General features: G+C 46.7%; 1 long non-coding RNA gene across 1 annotated transcript in view; it reads left to right on the forward strand.

The window, feature by feature from the left end:
* LOC109395672 (uncharacterized) overlaps nt 1-25381 on the forward strand; it is a 226972-nt gene that overhangs the window by 95432 nt on the left and 106159 nt on the right. Inside the window, exon 2 of the long non-coding RNA XR_002126703.1 lies at nt 15763-15867. This is a non-coding gene — a long non-coding RNA (uncharacterized LOC109395672). The remainder of the gene's footprint in view (nt 1-15762; nt 15868-25381) is intronic.

Here is a 25381-nt window from a genome sequence, read left to right on the forward strand (position 1 = left end):
TGGGTGATGCAGGTGGGCCCGATACAATCACAAGGTCTGTAAGAGAAAAGGTGATGGGAGGACGGAAAGCAGGGAACAGGAGATGCTGTGGCTGTTGGCACTGAAGGTAGAGGAAGGGGCCGTGAGCCAAGGAATTCGGGCAGCCCTAGAAGCTGGACGAAGCCAGGGAACGGACTGTTCCCTCGGCCACCAGGAGGGACCGGCCCGGGGGACTCACATCAGCCTCCGACCTCCAGAGCTGTAAGACAATACCTTCGTGTTGTTTGAAACCACTAAGTTGGTTTGTGACAGCAGTCGTGGGAAATGAATGCTTCTGGTATGCACCCAGTAGATGCCAGTAACAGCAACCCTAAGTTGTGACAACCAGAAAGGTCTGCAGACATCTTTGCCAAATGCCCCCCAGGGAGCAAAGGTATCCCCGGGTGAGAACCACTGTGTTAGATTCCAACAGCGGCTGCAAAAACTCACAGAGGAAAAGAAGGCAGTGCCCTGGGGGTGGCTGGTACACGGTCAGCCAGGTGTGGCTTCAGGTGGGCACGTGGTCGGCCAGTGGAGGAAGCTGGGTGACGCAGACTAACCAGATTGTGCACCGTCACTTTCCCCCTGCTCCCTCACCCCAGGGAGAATAACGCCTGGATACTCAGCATGGCTGGGCCGACTGAGAATCCTTATTGAATGTGACCAGCCTGTCCTACGGGGTCCCTGCCTTTGAGCACAAGGATGACAGCTGCTCTGTGTGGCCGCCTGTCCCCGTGGGTCAGACTCCTTTGCCTGACTGACCAGGTGCCTGCATGCCGGGCAGGAAGGACCTCCTTCCACCTGACACAATAGCCAAGTCTCAGCTGGTTCTAAGCAACAGAAACGGACTCTTGGTAAATACAAGGCATGTGAGCCCCTGATTTTTAGGAGAGTAGGGGACGTCTCGGAATGAAGGAAGAGTTTGTGAGGAAGGGAAATATCAGCGTAGCTCTGGGGGTCTCAGCGGCCGGAGGGTGGTCCACCTCCTGAGTTAGTTATGCCATCAACGGGCCTCACTGTCCGCTCTTGGTTTCCAAGTTTCAGATTCCAGAAGGAGAGAATCTTTTTGCTTAGGTCCAATAGATCAGCCAGCTGAGACCCTGGGGAAGGACTTGCCCAAGGTCACACAGCCCTAATAGCAGAGCTGGGTCACCTCTCCTGACATCCGTAACATAACACTAGCATCTTTGGGGAGATGGAATTGTCCAGCTGGAGAGCTAGCCAAGAGCTAATAAATACGCTAAATTCCCTTATTCTTTGCCAGCTGCTGAAATGACACCTAACCTGTGGGCACATACACTAGCTGTCTTTTTTTCTACTGGGTATCAGGCATCAGGATGTTCTTATATAATCTACAAGGGATATGTGTTACATTTCATCAACATATTAAAATTAGTTATAACAGGGTTTGGGGGGTGATTTCTTGTGCACCACAGCACAGTGGAGTTTTTAAAACCGTTCCACTAACTTTAACATTTTCTGCTTCCCACCTCAGTTCTCTTGGCTCTTTTGGCAGTTGACACAGCCTGAATTTTCAGTTTCTGGTGTCTGTTCCTGGGCCTGCTGTGCGCCCTGACTGATTTCTTCTCTCTAGTCCTCTATTTAAATAAGTGCCACCACTGAACAGGTTTGATTTAGTTTTAACTCAACAATCAATACATGTTTTTATATAAAAATTAAAAAACTACAGATATGCCAAGTAAAATGGGGAAAAAATCACCCATAAGCTCACCATGCATGAAAATCTATTTTGCTCTGTTCTATGTCCTCCCAGACGCTTTTTCTTGTAATTTTATACGTCAAGAAAAATGGGATTATGCTACATCTTCTGTTTCATTACCGACTTCATTTAATTATCAAAACATCTTTATTGACCTTAACTATATGTTGATTTACCCTTTTTAAGAGCTTCGAAGTATGTGAAAAATGGGGTGACACTATGTCTTCTGTTTCATGACTGACTTTATTCATTTAATTACCAAAACATCTTTCAGTGACCTTAAATATGTTAATTATACTTTTAAAAGATTAAAAGTATTCCATCTCATAGTTATACCATGATTGAGTTAACTTCTCTATTATCGAGAGAATTTCTTTTGTTTCTATGTTTTGAAAAGTTTGTGAGGGTTACATGGTTGCAGAGTAAATCAAACCATGACTTAGGTTTCATAATTTCTTGAATTATCATGTTTTCTGTTGATTTCACTTTGGATAGTTACACAGTCCCGTTCTGGTCCTTTCTGATGGGAGGATATTTTTTTTTTTAAGATTTTTATTGGGGAATTGGGGGGATGGGAACAGCACTGGGGAATTGGGGGAAGGGGAACAGACAAGTTCCTGTCTTTTTGTTCTTCAGTCTAGTTGTGGAGGATGTTGCTTCACCGGCCCAAGTTGGCACCATCATTGCGCTCTTCCCAGGTGAGGCAGATCAGTCGCCGGCTTCTGGACGGCCGCTCACGGCAGCTTGAGGGCCGCTCACGCTGGCTGCTGGCTACACACGGTAGCCCATGGCAACCCACTGCCACAGGGGCTGCAGCCTACGCCATCGCCGGCGACTCACGGCAGCCCAGCTCCAGGGTGAGCTGTTGTTCAGCATCTTAGCTGTAGAGGGCAGTGTCACTGGCCCTCATATGTGGGATCTGAACCAGGGCCCTCTGGCATCCCAAGTGAGTTCTTAACCATTGCGCCACTCGGCCGGCCCGGGAGGATATTTTTTTATGACACGCCCTCTGTGATGTTGGGGGAACAGACATGGAACACGCTTAGGTCCTCTCCATGCTTTGGAGCTGCCATTCAGCCCTCTCTGGAAGGCTCGGCCTGTGAACAAAAGTGGATCAGCTCAGCACACTGGACCCCTCGTGGAGTAGAAAACAAGTCAGCCTACTACAAGCCAATTCACAATGCTTTGTCCATAGCTGACTTTCTGGAATCCACAAAACGATCCTTTAAGGCAGCGGTTCTCAACCTTCCTAATGCCGCGACCCCTTAATCAGTTCCTCATGTTGTGGTGACCCCCAACCATAAAACTATTTTCGTTGCTACTCTATAACTGTAATTTTGCTACTGTTATGAATCGTCATGTAAATATCTTTTTGTTTTCCAATGGTCTTAGGCGACCCCTGTGAAAGGGTCGTTCGACCTCCAAAGGGGTCGCGACCCACAGGTTGAGAACTGCTGCCTTAAGGGGTCCCACTCTTCCTCCTTCATGTGATAAGATTTTATTGAGCATCTATTATGTGCTAGAGAGTGGAAACGTGCAGATAATCTCAGAGCATCTCCGTAGTTGAAGTTCTTGTTATTATTATTTTTTTCCTCCTGGTGGTCAGGTCTAATAAATTTCACTCTCAACCTGGGGCTTTGGAGCAGACAGACTCTTGGACACCCATGCTGGCTGCAAAACACTGGGCAGCTAGTTTATGCTCTTTGTGCCTATTTTCATATTTATATTAACAGAATTCAATGAGACCATCTGTGTGAAGTACATAGCATATAATAAGTGGTTCAATATACAGTGGCCGTTATTATTATTATCGACATTGTTACATTCTCAGAAAGCCCTGCACATCAAGTAGAGGAAAACGTATCACCCGGCCATTTAATTATGCAAGGCAGCGGATGAAGAAAGGAGAACGAATTAGCCCAGAGAGTGAGCCGAGTTACAGGAGGAGGCCGACGGCTGACTCTGGGGTTAATGTAGCTGGTACGTTTAGAGTGCGAAAGGAACCCGCTGCTTGTTGATAATTAGTCTGGTTTTAATGAGTTATCAGGTGTTAATAACAGCTCAAGTGCAATATATCTTTTCACAGTCTATGCAGGATGTTCAGGGTGTTTGCTGGGTTCTCACTTCTTTTTATTAAGATTTTTATTAAAATGTAGCTAACATACAATATTATTATTAGCTTCAACGGTACACCATAGTTTTTCAACATTTATATACCTAAAGAAGTGATCACCATGATAAGTCCAGGAACCATCTGACACCGTCCCACGCTGTCACAATATTGACTGTATTCCCCATGCTGTACATTACATCCCTGTGACTTACTCGTTTTATACCTGTAAATGTGGACCTCTTATTCCCCTTCCCCTTTTCCCCCCTTTTTAGTTTTTCAATTACAGTTGAAATTCAATATTATTTTATATTAATTTCAGGTGAACAGCATAGTGGTTAGATATTTATATAATTTAAGAAATGATCCCCTCCGACTAGTCTAGTACCCACCTGGCACTATACATGGTTATTACCATATTATTAACTATATTCCCTATGCTGTACTTTACATCCCCATGGCTATTTTGTAACTACCAATTTGCACTTCTTAATCCCATCATCTTTTTCACCCTGCCCCCCAATCCCTTCCCATCTATCACCCCAACAAATCTAGTACCCATCTGACACCATACATGGTTATTACATTATTGACTATATTCTTTATGCTATACCCTACATCCCCATACTTTTTTTTTTTTAAGAAATAATGTAGCAGTTTCTCTCCCTTAAAAAAATAAAATTGGGGAATTGGGGGAGGGGAACAGCCAAGTTGTTGTCCTTCAATCTTAGTTGTGGAGGGCGCAGCTAGCTCAGCTCCAAGTCCAGTCGCCAGCCGGCCACCTGGCAATAGCTCCTGGCCACTCAGCTCAAGGTGCCGTGTTTAATCTTAGTTGTGGGTGGGTGTAGCCCACCATCCCATGCGGGCTTCGAACTGGCCACCTTGTTGTTAGGAGCATGTGCTCTCACCAGCTGAGCCATCCGGCTGCCTATTGGCAGCTCAATGGCAGCTCAGCTCGGGCGCAGCTCACTGGCCCATGTGGGAATCGAACCGGCGACCTTGTTGCTCAGAGCTCATACCCTTAACCAACTGAGCCACTCGGCCGGCCCCATCTCCATACTTTTTAACAAACAATTTGTACTTCTTAATCCCTTCCCCTTTCTTTCACCCACACTCCCAACCCCGCTCCAATCTGGCAACCATCAAAATGTTTTCTGTATCTATGAGTTTCTGTTTTTTGTTGTTGTTTATTTTGTTCTTTAGAGTCCACATGTAAGTGAAATCACATTGCATCTGTCTTTCTCTGTCTGACATACTCCACTCAGCACAACACCCTCCAGGTCCATCCATGGCACCACAGATGTCAAGAACCCATTCCCTTCCCTGGCCAAGCAATATTCCATTGTACACATGTATCACCTCTTCTTTATCCATTCTTCTATCGATGGGCACCTAGGCTGCCTCCATTTCTTGGTTATTGTAAATAATGCTGCAATGAACGTATGGATGCACATGTCCCCTTGAGGTAGCATTTTGGATTTCTTCGGATGAATACCCAGAAATGGGATTTCTGGTTCCTTCTTTGTCTCTTGTTATAGCCTTTGTTTTAAAGTCTATTTTGTCTGGTATAAGTATTGCTACTCCAGCTTTTTGTGTTTGTTTCCATTTCCATTTTCATGAAATAACTTTTTCCATCCTTTTACTTTCTGTTTGTGTGAATCTTTCAATCTGAAATGATTCTCTTGTAGGCAGCATATGTAAATGTTTTGATTTCTTACCCATTTAGCCCTCCTATGTCTTTTGATTGGAGCATTTAATCCATTTAAATTGAAAATAATTGTTGATAGATATGTAGCTATTGCCATTTCATTATTCATAATTTCAATCTTTTTTTTTTTCCGTCTTAAAGAAGTGCCTCTAACATTCCTTGTAATACTAGTTTGGTGGTGATGAACTCCTTTAGCTTTTTCTTGCCTGGGAAGCTTTTCATCTGTCCTTTGATTTTAATCCTTCGTGGGCACAGTAGTCTTGGTTGCAGATCTTTGCTTTTCATCACATTGAATATTTTGTGCCACTCTCTTCTGATCTTCAAAGTTTCTGTTGAGAAATCAGCTGACAATCTTATGGGGGCTCCCGTATAAGTTACTAGCTGCCTTTTTCTTGCTGCTTTTAGGATTCTCTCTTTGTCTTTAACCTTTGCCATTTTAATTATAATGTGTCTTGGTGTGAGCCTGTTTGGGTTCATCCTATTTGGGTCTCTCAGCACTTCCTGGGCTTATATGTCTATTTCCTTTGCCAGTTTAGGAAAGTTTTCAGTTGTTATTTCTCCATATAGGCTCCCAGTCCCTTGCTTTCTCTCTTCTCCTTCGGGTCCCCCTATGATGCGAATGTTTGATGTTGACCCAGAGGTCTCTTAAATCATCCTCATTTGTTTGGATTCTTTTTTTCTTTTTGCTGTTTTGATTGTTTTCTGCTACCTTGTTTTTCAAATTGCTGATTCTATCCTCTTCTTTATCTTGTCGGCTGGTGATTCCTTCTAGTGCATTCTTCATTTCAGTTATTGTAATCATCACTTCGGACTGGTTCTTTTTTATGGTTCCTTTGTCCTTTTCTATGCTTGCATCTCTGTGTTGAAGTTCTCACTAAGTTCCTTGAGCATTCTTATAACCAGTGTTTTGAACTCTGTCTCTGGTGGGTTGCTTGCCTCCATTTCATGTAGTTTTTTTTCTGGAGTTTTCTCCTGTTCTTTCATTTGGGATGTATTTCTGTGTTTCCTTATTTTGGCTGCCTCTCTGTGTTTGTTTCTGTGTATTAGGCAGATCTCCTATGTCTCCCAGTCTTGCCCGGTGGCCTTATGTAGTAGGTGCGCTGTGGGGCTCAGTGGCACAGACTCCCTGGTCACCTGCTCCAGGTGTGTGTCCCTTGTGTGGATTTTGTGTGCTCTCTTGTTATAATTGAGCCTTGATTGCTATTGACACATCAGTAGGTGGGAGTGACCCTCAGGCTGACTGGCTTTGGGGTTTGGTCACATCCACAGCTTACAGGCTGCTGTGCAGGGTGGTGGTGGGAGGGGTTACCCCACTGAGTGGGATTTGCCCCAGTGGGGTCTGGTGCTTGTTGAGACCACCCTTTTTGTGTGCTGCTTGTGGGGCTAATTGGGTGGTGGTCTAATGTGTTCTGAAGCCAACCTCCAAGAATGTTGGTTCTGGGGCCTCTTGGGAGAGGCTCTGGTGCTGGTTGCAGGTCACCCACTGTCTGGGACAGGACAGGGACTACCTGGTAGGAGCTACAAAGTGATCTATGGTTGTTCACCACCTGTGCTAAACCTGGAGGCACGCGGGAGAGGCCACACTGCAAACCGAGGTTGGCTGCCATCAGTTCTGGGCCTGGGGTAGCTTCACAAAAAGGACACCCGGAGCCCTGCTGATACCTGCCGGCTCGGTTAAAGTTCAGCCTCTGATAAAGCCTCATTCGGTATGTGAGTAGGTGAGGCAGGGTTTCAGTGAGTTAGTAGGGCGGGAAGAGTTGTGGTCACCAGGTTAATTAATATAGACTCTGATTTGGTGCCAGTGTTGCACCTGGAGTGACTCAGCAAAAGTCTCAGAGCACATGGAGGGCCAGTCTCGGCCCACCTGGGGCCCATGGACTCGGATAGTTTTCCTAGAGAGTGCAGTGCGGGAGGGGCTGGCTGCTCATGAGAAAGTGCCTCCAGGTGTGTGCAGGTTGAGTGGGCCAGGTCCCAGCTGAGTCAGCAGGGCGGAGCTTCCGGAGCTCGCCCAGCCAATCAGATTCAGATTTGGCCGGAAGCGCAGGGGGCGGGCTCAACAGAGAAAAGATGGCGCCTGGCTGCACGGGAAAACCACCCACAGGGAAAATGGTGGCAGTCCAGTTTTCGCCTTGAAACCACACACCTCCGCCTGCCCCCCGTATGCCTCTGACACCCCCCGAGTCACCGTCCCTCGGCTGGAGCCCCAGGTGAGTGGCTGCGAGCGAGCGAGTCTGCGCGTCGGCTGTTTCCAGCGCGCCTGGGTTTCCCGCCGCCTCCGTCCCACCCGGTTGGTCAGAATCCCCCCTTTTTTTCACAGCCACGTGTTGTGGGGGCTCCTCTTCCCGGCACCAGTACTCCGGGCTGGGGCGCCTGGTGCGGGGCTGGGGTCCTTCGCGCCTCTGGGGGAACCTCCGCGGCCGACACAGTCCTCTTGGTTCTCGGCCGCCTCGCGCCGTGAGGGGCCCGGTCCGCATCTCTGCCCTCCTTCCAGCCTCGGCGTCGTGGCTGCTGCCTCATCTCCTCAGTTATAGAGCTTCTGTCCAGCTAGGCTTCAGGGGGTCCTCCAGGTGGCTTGCGCTATAACGTAGTTGTAATTTCAATGTGTTCATGGAAGGAAGCGGGCACAGGGTGGACTCCGCCGTCTTGGGTCTCTTTTCCTGGTTTTCTGTGGGTGTTAGAAGTTGACCTGAGGAGGGCCAGGTCGCCTGCCTCCCTCTCCACCGATGCTGGGGAAAGGAGCTTCACTGATGGCCACCGTTCCGCCACACCCAGGGTTAGTAAGGCCACAGATGTTACTTGCTTTGGGACAGGTAGATGCTGGCCTTTCCTTACGGGTTGTGACGTCTCTCCCAGCGAGAGACATTTTTGTTCTTGTCCCAGAGACAGTTTAGAAAGAAAAACAAACACAAAAAGACAAACCCAAACTGGAAACAGTGTAAATTTCTACCAATATGGATGTCCTAAAATGGGCTCCTTCCGTTTTAGGATATCCATACAACAGAATACAGTGTAGCCGCGAAAAAGAATAGGGTGGATCTATATAACATGGTGTCTCAGAGATACAAAGTGGGAGAAAAGCTGCAGAACAGTGAAGGAAGAAAAGGAAGGAAGGGAGGAAATATTTCTTTATAATACCAGGCTTTCCTTTGCAGAGTGACAGGTTACTCCAGGAACGCTGAGGAGGAAGGTAGGTTTTTAGTGCAGGTAGAAGGAGTGTGTGTGTACAGAGGTTTTGCACGACGCCACATAAAAAGACTACCCCACACTTTATTTGGAGAGCAGGTGCCGAGAATCAGATTAATCACACTCTGTGGTTCAATCTACACCGTCATCATTGACCTCTGCATAGCCCTCTTATTTGTTTAATTATAACGATAGGATGGGCACCTGTGAGCCTACCGCCACATCCACTAACTCCAATACACCAGTCACTTACATTTGCCTACGTCTGCCTCCTGTCTCACAGGTAAAGCATCATCCTGAGTCTTGTGTTTCTTATTCTATATCATTTTAAAGTTCCATCATCTGTGTATGCATTCTGTCCAGTACATTAACAAGACACTGAGTTGCCCTCTGGGACGCCCCTTCATCATTCTCTCACTACAAAGTTTTACATCCGTGGAGACGACTCACGCGCCCCCCGCCCCTCCCCCAGTCATGTTCCTTCAACTCGCCGTACTCGGCCGATTGTTTCTTCTTCCCCAGGCCGCATGCCAGCATCCGCTCATCCACACACCAGGCCACAGCACAGTCCCCAGGCCTTGGAGAGGGAGCCCTTTGTCCACTGCAGCTCTGGTGGTAATAGAATGTAATGAACAATCATGGTCACCTGAGCCAAGGGCCATCCCCTCTTCCTTCTTAGAACTTAGATTTGGTTCAGGTTACCACTCTTCTCCCAACTTTGTGAACGAATCCTGATGTGTTAAACTCGTCAGCCCCCGGCCATGCCCTGATGACGGCATTGGGTTCTGAGCTGAGCAGAGGGTCCTTAGTTTGCCTAATTAGGCTGCAGGGATCCACCTCGGGTCTGGACATGAGCGCTCCGTGGCCTCAGACCTGCGTTTGGATGCTGGCTGTGCTGCTCCTTGCCTGCAAGTGAGATCCTGGCCATGGGACTTGTCCATGCCTCTGTTTTCTCATCTCTAAAATGGGGGCAGTAATAAAAAAGAATGAAATTTTACCGTTTGCAACAACGTGGGTGGACCTAGAGGGTATTATGCACAGTGAAATAAGTCAGAGAAAGACAAATACCATATGATCTCAATTACATGTGGAATCTAAACAACAAAATAAACAAAACAGGAGCAAACTCATATATACAGAGAACAAACTGATGGTTGCCAGGTGGGAGGGGGGTTGGGGAGCTGGGTGAGAAAGGTGAAGAGAAAAATAAGCACAAATTGGCAGTTAGAAAATGGTCACGGGAATGTAAAGTACAGCATAGGGAATAGAGTCAATAATATTGTAATAACTATGGTGACAGGTGGGGACTAGACTTATCGGGAAGATCACTTTGTAAGTTTTATAAATGTCCAACCACTATGCTGTACACCTGAAGCTAATATAAGATTGTATGTCAACTGCAATTGAAAATTAAAAAAAAATTTTTAAAAGCAAAGCAAAAATGGGGACAATAATCCTTACCTCAGAGGATTAAGTGAGATTATACGATAACCCAGGGCCTGGCACAATATAATCAGTCCATTTATTGTTGTTGTTGTTGCTTAATTCTTATTTGTAGATTCTCAGATATCTCCCTCCAAAGTTCAGGAGCTCGTCAATGAAATAGACCGTATCCATCAACAGCCTCCTCCCTGGCGATCTTGGAGGTGGAGAATTGTGATAGGATCGGACACGCCCCCTCTTTCGTTCTGTCACCGTCTGCAGGGGCAGGACGATGCGGAGGTCTAAGAGGATGGCCTCTGCCGTCAGAGAAGCTGGCTTCGGCTTGCCCGCTTGTTAACCAAATGCCCTTGGGCAAATTATGAGCATCACCAGGCCCATCAGTGACATGGGGATACTGACAGCTCCAGCCCGGTGGCGTCACGGGGAGGGTTCATTGAGATGATAAATGCTCATAAGCTTAACGCAGTCCTGGCATACAGCGATAGCCAGCAAACACCAGCTGTTACTATTTTTCTTGTAGGAGTTGATTAGAGGGTGCTGAGGTGTGAGGACACCCCCTCCCCCAGCTTTGAAAACCCAGGTGTTGAGTCTTAAACATGCTGAAAGCACCTGCAGAGGTTTCGCCCCCTGCTGAGCTTTGGCCAGCTGTGGCGGGTGTGGACCAGTGGACCAGTGGACGGCTCGCTTCCCCCTGATGCTCCTCCCCCAGGGGTTTTCCTTTTCCACGTTGGACTTCTGTTCATGAACCAAGAATTCTCAGTCTTGACAGGTGGTCTTCCCTTCATGGTCCCGTTCTGTGCTGTCACCCTGGCTCCCTCCCTCCTTTCCAGCCCTCAGCAGCTGGCGGGAAATGTTTATAGAAGAAGCTTTTCTTTCTCCTTTTAATAGCCTCCTAGGCTGCAACCTCCCAAATGAGAACCTTGTTAACCAGAAGGACTCCAGGCTACTAATTTATATTCTAGTCATATGGAGAGGGAAAACAATTGCAGAGGGAGAAAGGAAATGTCAGCGTATCCCATGGACTAGTTCAGACACCTTCTCCCATGAGGAGTGTATGTACTCGTTTCTGCTCTGATGCTAAGAGATTCCTTCCGGATTTTAGGATTGGACCTATTATCTTTGGATCACGTGGATTCTCTGTACCTCTTGTGGGTTTTCTGAAAGCAAGAGTAACAATTTCACACTCCTGCCATTTAATAAAGAGATGTATTATTTTCACATAATAACAACAGAAATGTCAGTACCTCAGTAAAGATGGCGTCTGAGCTCACAGTGGTATCAAAGCGAGGCTTGAGGGCTCACGGTCTGTTGTCCTCCGCAGTCACTGATGGGCCCACATCCCGCCATGGCTGGTTATGCAAGAGCCATAAAACATACAGGCGGAAGTCTTTGGTGATCAGAATTCTAGCTCGATGGTTCAAGGAAGGCTTCCAGGAGGAGGACGTGCATTCGGAACTGGGCTTTGGAACTGGTGTCATAGAGAATGCGTGCTTTCCCCCGATATTCCCTTCTACTTCCACAGGAATAGAATCTGATTTTTAGCTGGGTCCTTCTCCTCTCCTTGCCCCCCACCCCTTCCCTGGGGAAGGACTATAATTCTTTGGAATGTACCTTGCAACAGTGGCCACAGTCGCTCCCTTCCCTGTATATGTTCGTATTTCCCTTTGCAAGGGGACTTTGTAGCTCCTCTTACTTGCAGGTGGAAATCTATTTCTCTACCCTTGAATCCAGGCCAGACCTGTGGCTGTCTTTGGCCAATACAATGTGATGGAAGTGACATTGTATCAGCTCTGAGCCTGGTACCCCAGAGACCTTGCACACGTTTGCTCAATCCCTTGGAATCCTGCCCCGTCGCCATGTGAACAAGCCAGAGCTAGCCTCCTGGAGGCTAGGAGCCCACATGGAGCAGAGACAAAACGTCCTAGCTGAAGTTGTCCTAGACCAGCTAGCACCCAGCCAACCAGGCAGCTGACTGCAGGTGCGTGAGTGGGCTCAGGCAAAACATCAAAACTGCCCACCTTAACCTTGTGCCAATGGCAACCATCGAATCATGGGATAGATAAGGACTTGTTGTTTTAAGCTACGATGGTATGAGGTGATGGTTTGTGACATAGCAAAACTAATACAGTGCCCCATGCAGCTAGGTGTGTCCATGGAAATTAAGTTTTGTTGAATGACAAGTAAGCAAAAATGGTATGTGTGATTCTCGGGGAGTTGCCTTACACAGAGGAGGCACGCTTTTCTTTCAGCTTTCTTCCTTCCTCGCGGCAGGAATGAGAAAAAAGGAGCTTCAGCAGCCGTCCTGGACCATGAAGTGAGTTTAGGAATGGAAGGAACCCATGACAGAACAATAAGCTAGGAGGAGCTTCTTTCTCTGAAACCATAAATTACCTTTCCAGTCTTAATCCTGACTACCTCTAAATTTATTTAAGAAAAGAGATTAATAAAATTAGGTTGATCTTTAGGCCACTGTTGTTTTGAGTTTTATAGTTGTTTATAGATGAACCTAATCCAAAATAATACAGATGGTCAGAATTTAAACAAACGGGTGACAGGTGAGGGTACCCATGTCAGAGGAAACTCATCAGATGGAATAGTATGGATAATGTTACAAAAAAAAGGAAGTGTGGGTAGTTGGTGCGAAACAGTGAAAATTTCCATGGCGTTGCCTGAGGGGAACGAATGGGTGATAGAACTGGCAACAGTTAGGGGGCCGGCTTTTGATAGACCATTTAGGGCAGGCTGAGAAATTGGGTAAAACAGATGTGTTTAAGCAAATCCGAGTGAGAAAGTCACATATTCATGTTTTTTTCCTGTTCATTGATTTCACTCCCTCTGGGGAGTTTATATTCTCGTGAGGGAAACAAGATAACAAAATAGTAGGATAATTACAGACTGATTACTGGTCTGAAGTTAGTAAACTGTGTGATATGATAGAGACAAACTGTTTGGTGGAGGTGGCTACTTAAATAGGGAGCTCAGGGAAGGGATTTTTGAGTTCTTAAGTTCTGTGCCGGGCATTGTGCAGACGTCTAGGGACAAGGGATGAATGGCACACAGTCCCTGTCACTGAATCACGGTCAAGCGTAGAGTGAGGTGAATTGGGGACAATTTCCTAGGGGAGGTGGGAGAGCCACAGGAAGCAATGTGGTCTTCCCATCCGTGTCGGTCAGCTGTGCCTGCAGCGAAGCTGCGTAACATACACTCCTCCACAGATCTTGGCTTGGAACAAATGCTTTGTTTTCTCACTCAGACCTGCGTGTAGGCTGTGGTTCTGCCGGGCTCTGTTGGATCGGCGTGGCTTCATGCAGGCTGTGGGTTGGTTCCGATCTGCTCTGTATAGCTCGTCATTCTGGGGCGAGGGGCTGCCCAGGGCTTGATCCTTTCATGGTGGATGGCAGACGTGCAAGAGATCAAGCTCAATCACAGACGCGTTCCGTCACATCCACTCACATTACTGGCCACAGCATGTCGCATGACTGTGACTGACACAGTGGGTCAGGAAGAGCACGCCACCCCCAGGGGGAAGATGCAAAGGCACAAGGGCGGTAAATTCCATTAAGGGAGGGAGTGAAGACTCGGGAGCAGTAATTCAGTCTATCACACCATCAGAGCGCGAATGTATTTCTGAATAGTGTTACTGTTTTTTTCCCAGAAATCTTACATAGCTCTTGTCCGATGTAATGCAAGTCGCCCTATTTCGTTTTGTTTAAAATTTGACTTAAAAAGTTACATATGAACACATGGTGAAAACTTCAAGAAGCATTACTAAAAGATATAATAGTGAGAATAAGGCTGGTCCTTGTTTCCTTCCACAGAGCTAAGTACTGTTTTTCCCTCAGCGGTGTTCTGTGTGTGCACAAGCAAGTATTTTGCATGCATTAAAAAAAAAAAACCCACATAAAATGGCATCCTGCTATACTTGTTCCTCTGCACCTCCCTTAGTTTTTCCTATTTAACAGCATATCTTCGAGGTAGTTTCACTCCAGTGCATTGAGACCGATTTCATTCTGCTTAATGGCCACATTGTTTTCCATGATGGGGCTGTGCCATAATTTATTTAATCAGAGCCATACTCGAAAGGCATTTGCCTTGTTTCCAATCTCTTGCTGCTATAACCAGGGCCGCATTAAATACCCTGGAACACCTGTCTTTGTGCACATGTCTGAATCTGTCAGTAGGTTAAACCTCTAAACAAATTGCTAGATCCAGGGGTAAGCATCTTGAAGCGTGGTGGCTAGTGACCCCGTTTCTAAAAAGAAAGAATTCCTTCCAGTGTGTCTATAGCTCTTTGTCCCTCCCTCCTGTCGTCCTCGGATTCTTGTCGCATGGTACTTTTTGAGGTCGAAACAGTGGAATAAAATTGCTCAGAATTATCCCTGTAGGATCTCTGGGGAAACTTTGAGTAGCACCCTTTGCATCTTGCCACGTGGTCCCCAGTGTGAAGATGGCAAGAAACTCGGCCCTGCGCTTGTAACCCACATTCATCCCTTTAGCACGAGCACACCTGTGTTTTCACAAACGTAGTTCCCGAAGGAGTCCATGCCGCAAGGGGAATTATTTATGTGCCTGGGAGAGCTCAGTAAAAAATGTGCACAATCCCCTTTAATTTGATCTGCTTTCCTTGTAGCACCTAAATATTTAGGGCAAATAGAAAATAGTTCTGATTTACAATCTCTATAAAAATTTCAAACAACCTAATAGGACGTTTGATCATGAAATTGCCTGAAATAATGTTGGTATGAGCCAGCCATATTTCTTTGAAATGGCTTGCAAGTTCAGTGCAAACCCCTAAACATGGATATTGCCCCCCCTACTAATAACAGTCTTATTAATAAAAGAATGATTTCTTTACTGATCCTTGGCAGCTGCGTCCCAGTGCCTTCGTTCAATAAAGGTACAGATAATAACTGTCAGTGGAAAGAAAATGTGTTGAGGTTCCCAGGAGAAGTGGTGAAGACAAATCTTTTATTAAATCATATCAAATTGTGTTTCTTGTTTACTTTTTTCATTTTGCAAGTCACTGTCATATCTGCTAGTTTTTGTAGACCTTGCCTCAATTTGTCAAAAAAACCCCACAAAAACAATAAAAACCCAAAAAACGTGGAGGCTGACTTACATGCTGCGTGATCAATCAGGATGATAAACTTCATATAATTAACTGCCATAATGGCATTTCTGAGTCTGTTTCTCTCTCTTTTTTTTTTATCCCTGCCGAAATCATCTGAGATGGGTTAACTTCTGAACATGTTCTCAGATGGTCTCTGGATGCCTAAAAAAAGAGCAGTAGGAAAGTGTCGTGGATACCTGGGGTTTTTACCCATTCACAGACTCATGGTCCCTCTTTGAGCAGTAGTCCCCCCATTTTCCTTTGAGCTGGGCTCGATCCATTCCTAGTGTAGGGGCGGGCATAGGACCCAGATGCAGCCAATCAAAACATCATTGCACAAATTGGACCAATCAGAGGCTGTGAGCATCCTGGGACTTTTAACTTTTGGGACAGGGAACTTTTTGGATTGGAATTCTTGAAAGAACAAGAAATAAACCTGCTTTCGGTTATCTTTTTTTCTCCATGGGAAGAACCCTGTTGAAGGAACACAAAACAGAGGAAGTCAGCTGAGCAGCGGAGGACGACGGGTTCCTGTGGGCATCGCTTCAGTGTGTGAAGTCTTACCCGACAGTCCGGTAGGCTGATACGTTTGAATATTTCTGCTTACATCGGTTCGCGTGGGGTTTCTGCTCCTTGCTTCCAAAGAGGCCTCAACACGCGTGTGCTCTCCAGCTTTCCATGAAGTGCCGTATGTAGGAGAGCGTGTCAGGCACCAGCGTTCCCCGTGTCTGTGATGATAACATGACACCAGCCCTCTTCCTCCCGCTCTCAGTGGTCACCGCTGTAGAGTGGACTGTTTTCGGACTCCAGCCCATAGCTCACCAGAGGGTCTTGGCCCAGCGTGTCGCCTCCTTCCTGAGAATTCTCATTGCTAGAATGACTGGTGATTGGCCCATGCTCATGCCCTGAGGCTATGGTATTGACCTGTGCTGTGCCCCCCCCCCTTCCTGCCCCGTCCTTGCCCCGGGTTCAGAAGCACCTTCTAAATGCACATGTACTTCTCTGCCCTCACGGGAGAGTCCAGAATCAGAGTTCCAGGCATCCGGGTGCTGGTATCTTCTCCCAGCTTTGCATCGCTAAGATCTTGGGTCCATTTCTAGCTCTCTCCTCGCCTCTCTCAAGTTAGGTAATGACCTTGTTTGTGGAAGAAGAGATGATGTAGCCATGTACAGGGACTGACATGGACAGTGTGCCTTCTGCATATCAGACACGTGATGGGCTGACGTGGCTCACAGCATCGTGTGTTTCCCACAGCGCTTAATGTTGCTGTCTACTTAATACTTTTTAGGGCCTGGACACTGCCAAGCGTCTTGTCAAATAGTGTCTCATTTAATCCTTCTACAGTCAGGAGAAAGGCATTGTTCTCTCCATGGATGAGCCGAGGCCGAGAAAGGTTAGTGACTTCCTAGGGACAGGCCGTGAGGAGCGAGGTTTGCCCCCAGCCAGAAGGACCCTGAGCCCACTTTTCTTACTTCCTGCGCCAGCACATACCGTGTTATTATACCTGTGGAGGAGGTTCGCCACAACTGTTTACCAACTGAAGGAGTCTTCCCAGCAACTTTGTAAGATGACTCTCCTTCATTCCATCTTACACATGAGCAAATTTAGGCTTAAGCTGGTTAAGGAACTTACCCAAGTCTTGGAATGAGCATTCATAAAATATAATCCTATAATCCTGAAATTTCCTGCTTCAGTTGAGAATTGAGAAAGATATTACAGAAGCTCATGGGGTTTTTGCTGTTTTCATACATCCCCATATAGACAGGCTAACGAAGGCTGCATGAGGCTGGGTTACCGGGCAGAGAATGGCGTGGCCATTTTTATGACAGAAAGCTGCATCTGCGTTACTGAACCTGCACTCGAGCCCCTGATAACTTCTGAGCAGGCAGAACATTGCTTAATGGTGCTGGACGAGGCTCGAGTGAAAAGGACTCTAGTGGGGAAATCTTTTATGGAAAGCCAACTGATTGGTTTAGGACTCCAAATTGTAATTTCTCACTTCTTAGGCTCTGGTCTCTTGAGCCCCTGTCTGTATCATGGATGCATTTGTTACGGAATTCTGGAGGCTTTGCCCAGCGTACAGAGAGCTGTGAAAGAAGGCAGGCAAGCTCGGCGTGTGGAGAGAGGCAGCGCGTTAGGCGTTTAGCAGTAGAAGCTGGAATGGCAGCTCTAAAGGGCACGTCAAGGAAACACATCTCCCAGGGGGTCTGAGAACACGGGAGCTCAGCCCAGGGTCTGATGTCGTCTTCTCTGCTTGAAAGCACCCACATCCTGCTCAGCTAATGATGAGCTTTCTCTTCATCTTTCCTCCCAACACCAAGACCAGGCAAAATGCAAGGGATGAAAGAACAAGAAGCAATTTCCAAAGTCTTCAAGGTCCCCAAGATGGCTTTGGAACTGAGTCACACTGCTGTCATCTCCCCTAATTTACTTGAATTTTTGGAGTTGTTATTGGCAGATCCATAAATTTTCTGAAAGTCAAGAGAAAATACCAGCTTACAATACCAGCACTAAAATTTTCAAGGGCGTTGTTTTGGGAGAGGGTGAAATACTGTCGTTATCCTGATGTGCGCATGGAGGCACCTAGGTTATGCCATTAGTTAAAAATCCCAGCCATGGAGCTAAGAATGCTTGACTCACCCTTCCTCCTTCCCTCCCTTCCTTCCTTCCATCTTCCATTCATCCACTCAACGTTTATCAAGCATAGACAATAGACCAGCCATTATCTACAACTACCAATACTTGGTTCTCGGGAAGACTGCGTTTTTCGTTCCCGTATAATTATGGAAGGTAAAGTTGCTCTTGGAGTTTTCATTAAGGTGAAACAAAAGGTTGTATTGAGTTTATACAAATTTTGACTCAAACTTGGCATTGAAAATCTAGTGCAACTTATTTGGGAAACGATGGCCTATGGTACAAGTTGCTGCATCGTGCGAAAAGATGGGCCGCAAGAAACAGTTTAGGGTTGGGCTTTGTTTTTCATTAGAAGCTATGAGTTGTTGTTTTGCTTGGTCAGGTGTTGCTCGTCACCTAAAAATAATCCTATATCAGTGAACATCTTACATTCTAAGAAAACTCCGATGTGAGTGAAATAATTTAATATACTGGTACTTTGTTACAGTAGAGGGTTTTTTTTTTTCCTTCTTTTTTGGCCCGATTTTGAGTCCCTCTCCTACCTCCTACTTCCTCTGTGGCCTTGGGAAAGTTCCTTACCTTCTCTGACCCTTGGTTTTCAAAACAGCTAAGACAAATGATAATACTTGCCTTGTCATGTTTTCATGAGGATTCAATGAGAAAATGCTGAGAAAGCAGTTTCCCCACCATTTTGACACTTACGGGGCGGAGGATAGAATATCCCTTCTCCCTGGTCAGAGCAAGCCCCCCCATAGTTTTATTTCCTCTTATTATGTTCCTTCCCCCATGCCCCGTTCTCCCTTTAACTCTCCTCCCGCGCCGCAGGCCCTCATTCTAGCGTGCGTGACACATGTTTTCTCAGTTTTCCTTTCATAGGCCAGTGTAGATCTATGTACAGAATTGATAAAATATAGAGCGTTGGCTTCGTGTTTTTGATTAATTGACTTACATGGCTTGGGGCCCCAAACCTCACGTTCCTCCACGCAACACTATATTTTTTGATGTCTCTTCGTGTTACTCTGCGTAAATCTAATTCATTAAGTTCTGCCTGTGGCCTACGAGCCCATGCAGACAGACCGCCGCCATTTGCTTATCCATTCCCCTAGTGGTGACAAATAGGATCATCAAAGTCGTTGCTGTCACCAAACTTTGGGAACATCCTTGCACCTGCGTCCTTGTGGATTGGTGGGGGACGTCTCTCTAGGGCACCTATCCGGGGGTTGGGATCGTAGCTAATCGCGGCGAGCACTGAGGTTGCTCCTTGGAGCGGCCTCTTCGCTTACACTTCTCCCCGACACCGGATGCTCTCTGACTTTGTAATTTTTGCCCATCTGATGGGTGTAAAGTGCTTTATCATCGCTGGTTTAATTTGCTTTCCTCTGATGACTAATGAGCTTGAGAATCTCTTCATACACTTATTAGCCATTAGTGTTTCCTCCTCATTAATTTTCTTTTCATAGACTTTACCCATTTTTATACTGGGTTTTCTGAATGGTTCTTGTTATTTTGTTGGAGTTTCTCTGGAAGTCCACACCAGGGGGTTTTAGACATCACAGATACCTTCTCACAGTCGACAGGGGTGGTAAATGTGCCGGCGATGTCCTTTTTTGAACAGTAATCTCCATTTTGATGTCATTATAAAAGGGGGAAAACCATGGAGGGAAGGCCTCCAGCTGTCTTTAGGAAACCATTATGATGCAAATAATACAGATGTGCAGCTAGATGCCCCTGAATTCTGGTCCCAACTCCGCCGTTAGCGGTGTGACCTTGAACACATTCCTTGAATCTCTGGACCTCTGTTTCTTCTACAGTGAGAATCATGCTCATCCTGCAAGTATTCCAGATAAGATGTGGGCATAGAAATGAGATCACAAACTAGTAACACACAGCAACTGGCACACAGACGCTTGGAAAGGGGGTTCCTTTCCCTCCCGCGTGAAGAGGTGAACAGTTTATCACACAGCGGCACCATTTGTTTCCCTATGAAATGGTCTTCTTTTCTTCATCGGAAGTCAGCTTCCAAACTTTGCCTTTTCTAACCCGATGGATAGAGAGAGCAGGCATACACATTGAGAAAAATGAAAGAGTAAAAAGAAAAATCTACCTCCCAGCATCCCCTTTTTGCAGACCTCTTTGCTTTTTCATCTTTAGAATGTAAACTCCTTGAGGACAGGAAGCACAGCAGGCACAGTGTTTGGCTCCATGCATCCATTTCACTCCAGGCGGTTTGTCCAAGCCAATAGATTAAGCCCATCCCCCTTGTCAGTGATTGGTTTAGGGGTGGGCAGGCCCATGCTAATCTGGGCCAATGAGATGCTAGGAGGGACTCTCTGGGGGCTTCTGAGAAAGAAAACTTAGTTTCCCTCCTTTACGGTAGTTGACTTAAAGAGGTCCACTGCCACTGTTTCTGCTGGCAGCCTTGTAGTGAGGGGGGCCCGGCTGGGGGTGAAGCCCACACTGGAGTGGGGCAGGGGGGTAGTGTGCAGAGAAATTCTGGGTCCCTGCTGTCAGGGTCTCTGCATCAACCAAACCTGAAGCCCCCATACCCTCTCAACAACTTTCTATTATGTCATCGTAAGTGATTTATTATTGATTTAGTCAGTTTGAATAGTGTTATAGATTGAATTGTCCCCCCACCCCGCCCCAAATTCATAGGTGAAAGCCCTAATCCCCAGTGTGACTGTGTTTGGAGATGGGGCCTCTAAAAGAGGTCATTGAAGTCAGTTGAGATTGTAAGGATAGGGCCCCCATCCAGAAGGCTGGCATCTTTATAATAAGAGGAAGAGACACTGAGAGTGCATGTGCTCAGAGAAAAAGCTATGTGAGGGCACAGCAAGACGGTACCGTCTGCTAGCCAAGGAGAAGGGTCGCACCAAAAACCCCCCTTACCAGCACCTTGACCTTGGAATTCCAGCCTCCAAAACTGTGAGAAAATTAATTTCTTTGGTTCAAGTCAGCCAGTCTGTGGTGTGTTGTTATGCAGCCCTGCCAGACTAACACAAATAGAAATAGCTTTAATGTGAAGTTGAAAGCACTCTAGTGGATTCAAATCTTACGTCTTCGGCATAAGCCTGTGAATAATTGATGCTCAAGGAATGTGTGATAATGACCATGGATGTGAGAATCCTGCCGAATGTATACAGAGTGAAGCACACCATTCTCTGTGCTCTAGCTGGTTTGAGCTTCCCAGTGACTTTCGGGATAGATACAGATTTACCCTTATCTGCATCTTTCAGATGAGAAAACTGGAGGTAGGTCAGTGGGCCTGATGCAGTAAGAACCTAGGTCTTTTCACTCCTATTTTAGCACATTTTCTGATATGCTCAGCCTCCACTAGGCTGTGAGAAACTTGAGGGTGGGAGCTACATCTTACACAGTTTTGTAACCGTAAATCTCTTAGCAGAGAGCTTGTTTCTTAGTGGTTGTCAGTAAGCGTTAGAAGAAGAAACACTTCGATGATGGCTTCTTGTGCCTTGAAAGCAGTTCTCACGGAAAGATGGGAGATGAGACCTCCTCCTAGAATATTCGAACAATGGCTGCGTCCCATTTCAAGTGCAGTGGTCATGGTGTGGCATCACCGCTGGTCTAGCTTGATGTCCAGCTCCGAGCACAGATGTAACAAGCAGTGATGACCTTGCGAAGGTCATCCCTGCCTGGAGAATCCTTTCAGATACAGAGGAAGGAATCAAGAAGCAGTCAGAAGAGGTAGCTGAGACCTGTCATCCTGGGTACCCCTGGGAGCAGTTTGCACTCAGCACATAAATCAGGCCCAGGTCTCCAGTTACTCCAAAGCCTCCAGTGCCGCTGGCTTCTCTGTTAGCAGAATGAATTATGACACATGGTCACTGGGTTTATCAATAACGTGCCCCATAAATCCAGTGAGCATTTGCTCCTGGGTGCTGCACCTTGGGAAGCTGCTTAAATACCTTGAAGGTCCTTATCCAGCTCTGTTCTTGAATCTCAAGGAGGGTCTGAGACACTTCATACTGTTGACCAGGTGTAACATCATCTGTGACATGAGCCTCTTTGTGCCTGTCAGGAAGCTCATGGTCTTAAAGCTTAGTTTCAGTATTATGGGCTGAATGATAGTGCCCCCTGAAAGTTCACAAGCCGAAGCCCTAACTCACCAGATGATGGCACTTGGAGGTGGGGCCTTTGGGACGTAATTAGGTTTAGGTGAGGTCATGCAGGTGGGACTCTCGTGATGGGGTGAATGCTCTTTTGACAAGAGGAAGGTGCCAGAGTGCACACTCGCTCACTCTCTCCACCCTCGGAGGACACAGGGACGGAATGACTGGCACCTTGATCTTGGACTTCCTGGTCTCTAGAATTATGAGACATAAACATGTGTTGTTTAGGCCACCAGATCCGTGCTATTTTGCCATGGCAGCCCGAGCTGACTGTGACAAAGAGGATACATGCCTCGTATAACATTACACAACAAATGAGCAGAGGAGCCAGGATTCGAACCCGGGTCTCACTGACTCGCGAGTCCATGATGCATGAGTGGAAATACGAGCTCTAATGGAGCAGGTGCTGACTTCACTTTCAGCCGGGAGAGGACAGGCTGGGTTCTCAGTGGGCTCTGTCATGGGGCCAGGGGCAGGGAGGAAGTGGGGGGCATCAGAAGGCAACCTAGGTCACTTCACCGCTTGACTGAGTCCAGTGTCGCTTGAACTGCGGTTGCCGAACGAAATAGAAATAGTGGGTTTTTGTTTTTTTTTTTAGTGCTTACTATGTGGGAAGTGCTGTGTCGATCCCTTTGCAAGCATCAATCAGTTCATTCAGTCATCAGAACTGCTCTAGGAATTAGATAACTATCATCTCCATTTGGCAAGATGAGGAAAAAGAGGCCCAGAGAGGTTGACCCGCTTTCCCAGAGTCACACAGATAGCCGGATGGCAGAGTGGGATGGAACCTGTTAGGAACTGAATTGTGTCCCCCCCTAAATTCATATGTTGAAGCCCTAACCCACAGCTTGACTTGCCTATATTTGAAGATAGGGAGGTAATGAAGGTTAGATGAAGTCATAAGGGTGGGACCCTAACCTGATAGGACTGGTGTCTTATCAAAACTTGGGCCGGTGAAGCAATGTCCTCCACAACTAGACTGAAGAACAAAGCGACAGCAACTTGTCTGTTCCCCTTCCCACAATTCCCCAGCACTGTTCCCATCCCCCCAATTCCCCAATAAAAATCTTAAAAAAAAAAAAAAAAAAAAAAACCAGGAGGAGACGCTGGAGACTTCTCTCTGGCATGTGAGGACACAGTGAGAAGGCGGCTGTCTGCAAGCCAGGAAGAGAAGTCTCCCCAGAAACCGAATTTTCCGCCACCTTTGACTTCTATCCTCCAGAACTGTGACCAAAAAAATGAATTTCTGTTGTTGGAGCCTGCCAGGTTGTGGTGTTTTGTTATGGCAGCCCTAGCTGACTACTGCAGAACCCACGCCTGCCTGGGTCTAAATCTCATCTTTGTAACCCCACCCAGCTGACTGCCAGTCACCCTACTCCCGGTCCCCCAGTGCCCACACATTTAACGTGGAAGAGGACCTTTCCAGAAAGTGGCCTGAGGATGGGGCTGCCTCCTCACTAGGGCTGGAATTAGTCCTGGAGTCATAAAGCTAGAAGGGTAGTGAGTGTAAGGTCCTGTCTACTTGGCAGGATGGACCCAAACCTGCCAGCAGGTACCAACTAATGCTTTTGACCTGCTACTGTCTCCGTCCCTTGGGCCGGAATCCAGCATAGCTCAGACTCATCAAGAGAATAAAATAGAACTCCCTTTGCTGGGACAGTAACAGCTTTATTTCTGTCCAAAAGGCTACAACCCCGGTAGCAACTCTCCTTGCAGGAAAAGGGAAAAATAATGGAGTGATGGATTAGTTCCTTACCATCCATGACAGACGGATGGATAAATGCAGTGACAGACCCCACATTTTATCTTTCTGCAAGTCTCCCCCAGAGAAAATGTCTGTGTCCTTTTAGACATTCCTGAAAATGGGATGAAAATATGGCAGAAAGCCCCATTCACCGTCTGGGTGACAATATGATTATTGTCACTTTATATAAGAGCCAGGATTCCGGTGTTCAAACCCCAGCATGGAGTCATTCTTGCGGCACTGATACTATTCTTCAGATACTATTCTTCCCGTGCCTGTCCTGCTTTAATAGCTGGCTGCATTGGCAAAAGGCATGCATCACTGGGGGCTTAATAAGGTTTAGTGTTGTTATCACGTTCTGACTCCCTCCCTGGTGGTGGCCCCAATAAACAACGCTATAAAATCAACAGAGGACACCTCTATTTTCTCCCCTAACACCCCTGCACAGAAGCCTCCTTTTTCTGCCTTGAAAGCGTTTTCACTGAGGTCCCAATTTAACTCTGGGAATTCTGGAACTCGCATTTGAATTCTGGATCCCAGTTTAATTCTGGGGAGATTCAGACACGTTTCTGGACCCTCCGTCGTGTTGCGGGAGGGGCGCAGGAAGTGCCTTCAGGGGTAAAGATGGACCTAGACCTTCCAGTCTGGGGTTCTCAACCTGGGTCCCACATCGGAATCACTGGGAAGCTTTAAACACAGCCTGACACAAGGGTCCTAACCCAGAGATTTCTTTTTGGCTGGTCACGGGGTGTGTCCTGACTGATGGCACTGTTTTTTCACGTGTCTCAGGTGATTCTAATGTGCAGCCACAGTTGAGAACCACTGTAGAAACCATTTTTAGAGTTCAGAGTTTCCTCTTGAAACAGCTGAACATATAGAATATAAATGGCATCTGTACCATATGGGCACCCACGGTACCTACTGCGAGACCTTGGACAAATTACTCCAGCTCTCCAAGGTTCCTCGGCTTTCTCATCTACAAAGTTTGGCTACAAGGAACACCTAACTTATAGGGTCGTGGTGAGCGCTGAGGGAAATAAACAGGGACCATTTGCCTGGTGGAGGGTCAGCATTTAATAAATGGGCTATTATTATTACTGTGATTGTTATTCCCGGTCTTCAGATCTTTGGTTGCATGTGATAGAAACTAGTTTCATGTAAAAAGGCGGGTATTTGCTGCTTCCTGTAATCAAACTTAGGAAAAGGCAGGAGAAGATGTGGCCTCAGGACGGCTGGGTCCAAGCATGGAGCACCCTCGACTCTCTCCGGCTCTCTCCTGGTTCTCGTTCTCCCTCGCACGGCAGCTCCGGGCTCTGCACCAGCTTCTCTGCGAGGAGGAGGCATTGCTTCAGGCTGATCGGGCACACATTCTGTAGCCAGAAAGGAGAAACTACTTTTTTAAAAATTAAATTTATTGGGATGACACTGGTTAATGAAATTATATAGATTTCCAGCGTACAGTTCTATAATACACCTGTATTTCACATTGTGTGCTCACCACCCAAAGCCAAGTCTCTTTCCATCACCGTATATTGGACCCTCTTTACCCTCATCTTCCCGTTTCTCTCTAGTAACTGCCGT

Source organism: Hipposideros armiger, unplaced genomic scaffold (genome assembly GCF_001890085.2).
Source record: "Hipposideros armiger isolate ML-2016 unplaced genomic scaffold, ASM189008v1 scaffold_480, whole genome shotgun sequence".
NCBI classification, from domain to species: domain Eukaryota; kingdom Metazoa; phylum Chordata; class Mammalia; order Chiroptera; family Hipposideridae; genus Hipposideros; species Hipposideros armiger.